The following is a 5,873-nucleotide window of genomic DNA, read 5'->3' as shown; positions in this document are numbered from 1 at the left end:
TCCAATGAGAGAAGAGAAATGATAGTGTATGAGTAGAGGCTTCAGACCTTTCCTATCTGAGATCAGCATATGACCCATGAGGGTGGGCCTCAGTTCTTTGTCTTGCCATTTATTCTTCCATTGCAAGTGAAAGAGATCATAGATGAAGGTCTAAGAGTAGAGTCCAAGCCCAGTTTTGTAGCCAGTCCAGCATCAGTGCTGTACGGAGTGAGAAGAAGCCTTTGGAATCCAGTGCCTCAGGAAGGGAGGAAGGGTCTTGTCCAACAGCGATATCGCAATTAGATATAAACTTAGGAATAGTACTATTTGGAAACAGTCTGAAGTCTGAGCCCACCGTCTGAGCCTGACAAGAAGTGTCCCTGCCACTCACTTCTTAGATCCTGTCTCCAACCCACTTCCTGCCACCTTGTATTCCCTCTGCCCTTCCCAAGGATCAAGGTTTAGGTTATTTACTGTGGCACAGTGAGCTCAATGGGAAAATTTCGGTCCTGGAACAGAAGTGAATGTACTCCCATGTAAATTTCCATGTTCTCAAAATAAGGGGAAGATGAGCAGGGGATCCTATTCCATTGGACAAACCTGCAGGATTGTGGGGTGAATCTTGGACTGGGCTGATGACCCCAGTCATCCTTTACCTAAGCCTGGGTGGTATGTGGGGAAGTTCCCACAGTTAGCCCTATCTCTTAATGCTAGTATTTCCTAAAGTCATCACTCCAGGAACCCCCAACCCTAGCCACTCCCTAAATTTTTGAATCCCATACCTCAGAACCCAAAGGTATTGACTTTTCCCCTTTCTGATCCTAGAAACTTTACCTTGGAATCCCAAGCAATTCCTCAAACTTGAGAAACTGTTGGACCCAGGTGGCCCCCCCCCACACAACCCCAAGAACAGCCCAATTCCCAGGGACCTCCTGAACCTTGTCAATGACCATGCTTGCCCTTTCCTGTAGCTATGGGACTCATGTCCTCCATTTCTTACCCTATGATATATCTCAGGATACTTTGGTATCCAAAGTCCTGAGGGAGAGGATAAGGGTCTATGCCAGAATGGCATTTGGGGGACTTAAAGACTCAAGATCTTCACTCCTAGGAGGAGGGATGGATTACTTGTCCCTACTTATTCTGCCCCTATCACCTTTTTTCTGTACAGGAGATGAGACAGAAAGAGTCAAGGGGAGGCCCACAGCTGGTAGAAAGGACTCTGAGCCTCAAATGCCAAGCCTCTGGCTTTCAGTTTATTACAAGCAGACTAGGCTGGTACCTTTGGGCCCCTGGATGTGCCCCCAAATTTTGGTCCTAGAACAGAAGTGACTGTACTCCCATGTGAGTTTCCATGTTCCCATCAGTTTGTGGGAAGAAGGGCAGGAGATCCTGTTCCATTGGATCCCCCAAAAGCTACAGGATTGTGGAAGGAATCTTGAACTGGGCTGTTACCCCAGTCCTCCTTTACTGAAGCCTGTGGAGGTTATGTGGGGGCAGTTCCTACAGCCAGCCCTGTCTCCTAGGGTATCCCAAACTCCTCACTGCAGGGTCCCCCATCCCCAGCCACTCCCCAAACCTTTGACTACCAAACCCAAGGGCAGTGACTTTTCCCTCTCCTCATCCTAGGCAATTCACCTTCAAATCCCAAGAAATTCCCCAAACCTGAGAAACTGCTGGACCTAGGGAGCTCCACTCCTCCCCCAACCCCAGGAACAGCCCTAATCCCTGGGACCTCCTGAACCTTTTCAGTGACCATGCCTGTCCTTTCCTGTAGGTATGGGATTTTTCATCCATTTCTTTCCCTACGATGTATCTAAAGAGAAATGGGCCCTGACCTTGGTATCTAAAGTCCTAGGGAAGGGGAGAAGGGTCTAGGGCAAATGGAATTTAGGGGAGTTAAGGACTCAAGATCTTCACTCCCAAGAGGAGGGATAGATTACCTGTTTCTCCTTACTCTGCCCCCATCACCTTTTTCCTATACAGGAGATTAGACATGGCTGAAAGAGTGAGGAGGCCTACACCTGGCTGGAAAGACCCTGAGCCTCAAATGCCAAGCATCTGAATTTCTTATTAATACAAGCAGACTAGGCTGGTACCTATGGACCCCTGGACATGCCCCATTGTGGCTGACCAGCCTTGACAGCACATTTACAGAAGCCAGAAAGGGCTGCATCACCACTATCAGGGAGGACACCAGCAGCCAGATTTTTCTCCAGATTAAGAACCTTAACCTTGGAGACTCCGGCTACTATCATTGCACAAGGAGGGTGGGTAATGGAGGTGATACAGACAAGATGATCTTTGGTTCTGGGACACATGTGGCTGTGGAGCCTGGTGAGTACCTCCTCTGTCTCTGTTTTAGGGAAATAGACCTTGTGAGACCAGTTCTGGTCCTAGGTCACATAGTTGCTGGTGCCCAGACTAGAGGCAAGATCCTTCATTTCTCAGACCCTTCTCTCTATCACAGTGTGCTGTGTGAACACGCACAGCTAGCACACCCACTCTGGGCAGTAATCCCTGGGGATGGACTGTGGTGGGTGTTTGAAGGACTTTGTGTTCCCACCATAATAAGGCTAATGGACTCGGGACACCAGGTGTGAAGCCCAGAGACCTGTCAGCCCCAGTGAAAGCCAGGAGTGGGAGGAAGTTGGGAGGGAGAACAGGGGCTGTGGTCTGGGGGAAGCACAGGCATGTGAGCTGAGGACATGAGAGTCAGCCTTGGGCTGCAGCCAGGGAGCTGGGGCTGAGCTCTAGCTTTTACAGTTATTTGGTCTCACGAGCTCACTTTGCATATATGGGGTTCAGGTGAGAGAGGGGTGGGAAACAAGATTGAGGTTTGTTTTTCACAGTTACTTGGTTTCATATGTTTGCTCCCCACATATGGGCTTAGGTCAGAGCTTAGAGCGGGTCCAGGAAGTGGGTGAGGTTTGTTTTTTACTGTTATTTGACTATATATATACCTTCTCACACTTGGATCTGGGTTGCAGGCTGGCAGGAAGCTCTACAGGGGCCAGTTGAGTGACAGGGAGTCATGGTTTTATTGCAGGATCTTGGGCCCATTGGTCATCCAGCATGTTCCTGATGAGAAGTCAGGATACCTGGTCAGTGACTTCTGCCCCAAGTCACTCAATGTATCCCTGACCTCCCTTGGGGCTTTAGCATTAACTCAGGCTTTCACGTGGCTCCACAGCCCATGGCACCTACAGTGCCATCCAGATTGTCAGGGTTGGTGAAAATGACTCAGTCTTCTGCTCAGGGCAACACCTTTGGAAAGAGACCCTTGTGTCCTATCAGCCCAGTATGAGCAGCCCCTGCCTGGGCTTGGGTGGTGGTACCAGAAAGGGGTATCTTTTGTGTCTGAAATGTTTTCCAGATCATGGAAGGGATAGAAGCAGGGGCAGGCACAGGAATTGGGGGAAAATGCAGTAAAGTGAAGAGGAGGTCCCTGGTGAGGGAACAGAAACCTGGACTGAGGTAGAGGTCCTTGACTAGAAAGGGCTATTTCAGACTAGTGTTTCCAGACTGGGAGTGGGAGGAGGAATCCATAAATAGGGGATTAGATTCCTGGGAGAGATTACAAAGGAGCCTGGCTAGTGAAAGATGTTCTGACCCGTAGAGGGAAGTCCTGGGCTGGGGAGGAAAGTCCTGAACTCACTGAATCCCAAGATTGTGATTGATTATATCTTTCTGCCTTCAGACACTGGGATCATCCCCCAGCTGGTGCCATTTTGCCATAACCAGAAACTCAAAAGTGAGTTAAAGGTGAAAGGACAGAGATAATGAGATTGAGCTTAAGCAATGTGATCAGAAGGGAGACAATTCTACCAGTCTGATTGTCTCCATGTGTCCCACTCTGATAATGTGATAACCCAGGCTTCCTCATGGCCATGACCAAGCATGATACAAACAGCCTAGGCATGTGATAGTTCAGGGCTCAGAGCATATGCAGAAGGACTTAGTGTGAGTAATGGCTCAGGGATTGGAGGGAGTGATGGCCTAGATCTTCAGACTGTATGAAGATCCAAAGATCAGGGAACGTGCCAGTCCAGGGCTCAGTGTGGGGAGTAGCTCATTTCTTTTCTCGCTGGCCTTCTTAGCTGCTCTCATCCTTGGATGGTTCCTGCTTTCTCCTTTCTCTTCTCCTGCTTTTGGGCTGCTGAGTCTCAGTGGTCTCTCTAACTGAGTCTTTTCTAACCTAAATTAACTTCACTCATTACAAATTTATGCTACAGATCTCAGCTGCGTTCTCACTCTGAATTTATATTTATTTAACTTTTCTTTTGTCAATATAATAGAGAGCAGACTTTCAAGTTAGGAAAACCTGGGTTTTAATCCCCCTCCCAATATATACTGGCCGTGTGCCCCTGGGCAGGTTATTGTTCCAAGCTGCCCCCCAATGTGATAATCTGCAGAGAAAATACCCACCTGCACTGGTGGAGGGAGTCACAGCCAGGCTTTCCCTCTGTCCCTATGGCTATCTTCATTCTCTAGAGTAACAGTTCCAAACTTCCTCTTCTCCTCTAGCCCCTCCCCAGCCCACATCTCCCACTGCTCTGGGAAACATCTCAGCATTCTGTTTCCCTAAGGAGCCTGAGGCTGGCCTTTGGGGGTGCTCTCCCTCTTGGCCCTTGCTCTCATGCTCATGCCTTTTCAGCTTCCTCATCTACTTCCACTCTCTGACCAATATTTGCCAACATGTACTCAGCACTTTAAGGCCTACATATTTCTTGTTTGAGTCTCATAAGTGCCCCATGAGACAATCATCAGAACTATTGCCTCCTCCCCCTTCTTATGAATGAGGACTCTGAGTTTCAGAGAGATTTAGTGATTTGTCCACTCTTACACAGCTGGTTAGAAGGGCAACCAGAGGCTCAGAGGACGTCTAGAGCTATGGGCCCAGAATCAGGAAGACCTGAATTCAAATCCAGTCTCAGACACTTCCTAGCTGTGTGACCTCTCATTGCCTCAAAAAATAGGTCCACTGGAGAAGGAAGTGACAAAGCAGTCCAGTATCTTTGCCAGAGAAACCCCAAATGGGGTCAGGGTCAGGGGTCAGGCATGAAGGTCACAACTGAAATGACTGAACAACATCAACATCAACAACAACAACACAGGTGGTAAATGTTAGAGGCTGGATTCTGACTTGCAGTTGGCTCTTCATTTCAGGGAGTCATTTTGGTGGTTGTTGAGAGTAAGCTTGAGTGGTGAAAAACCTGGGGCAGGGAGGCCCAAGCAGAAGCCTTCATAATAACCTTTTTTTTTTTTTTGGAGGGCAATTGGGTTTAAGAGACTTGCCCAAGGTCACACGGCTAGTTTTTGCGTTAACTGTCTGAGGCCCTCCACCACGTGATGTTACCTTGATGTCTTTTTACTCTCCTCCACATACTGTAAGCTCTCATCAGTCTGGCCGACTCATGGCCCACTGAATGTACCATCTCCCTATTCACTTCCTTGTATTTTCTCAGGTTTTTCCATATGTCTCCATATACATATGATAATCACTTCTCAATGTCTACCTCTTGGTTTGTTGAATTCTTGCCCACCCTTTTAAATCAAATTCAAATTCTACCTTGTCCATTAATCCTTCCTTGAAGCCCCTATTGCATAGTCACTTTCCTCCCTCAGACTTCAGAGAGCAGATTGCTTTGCACCTCTTTAATGTATTTGTATAATATTGTATTTCATAGCTATCTGTTTCTGTGCCTTATGCCCCTTCTAGGCCATCAGCTTTGTGAGGCAGGTGCTATGTATCATCAAAACATTGCATCTCCTTGAACACATGATATAGTACTTGGTGACATTTTAAAAAAGTGTGAGTTCAACAAAGAGGTGCATGAAATAATGGAGAAATGAAGAAAGCCAGGGTTCAGAACCTGTAATAGCTTCCTTGT

At 47.7% G+C, this 5,873-nt stretch overlaps 1 pseudogene; it reads left to right on the top strand.

The window, feature by feature from the left end:
* The first annotated feature begins 467 nt into the window (after window positions 1–467).
* Window positions 468–3,733, top strand: LOC138173808 (Ig heavy chain V region MOO-like; annotated as a pseudogene).
* The last annotated feature ends 2,140 nt before the right edge of the window (window positions 3,734–5,873 follow it).

The sequence above is a fragment of the Petaurus breviceps genome, unplaced genomic scaffold, assembly GCF_028583685.1.
Source record: "Petaurus breviceps papuanus isolate PSGF00001 unplaced genomic scaffold, PetGlider_PUasm1.0 649, whole genome shotgun sequence".
Taxonomy (NCBI): Eukaryota; Metazoa; Chordata; class Mammalia; order Diprotodontia; family Petauridae; genus Petaurus; species Petaurus breviceps.
Note: the sequence above shows the minus strand (reverse complement) of the source record. Positions and strands in the feature narration are given on the sequence as shown.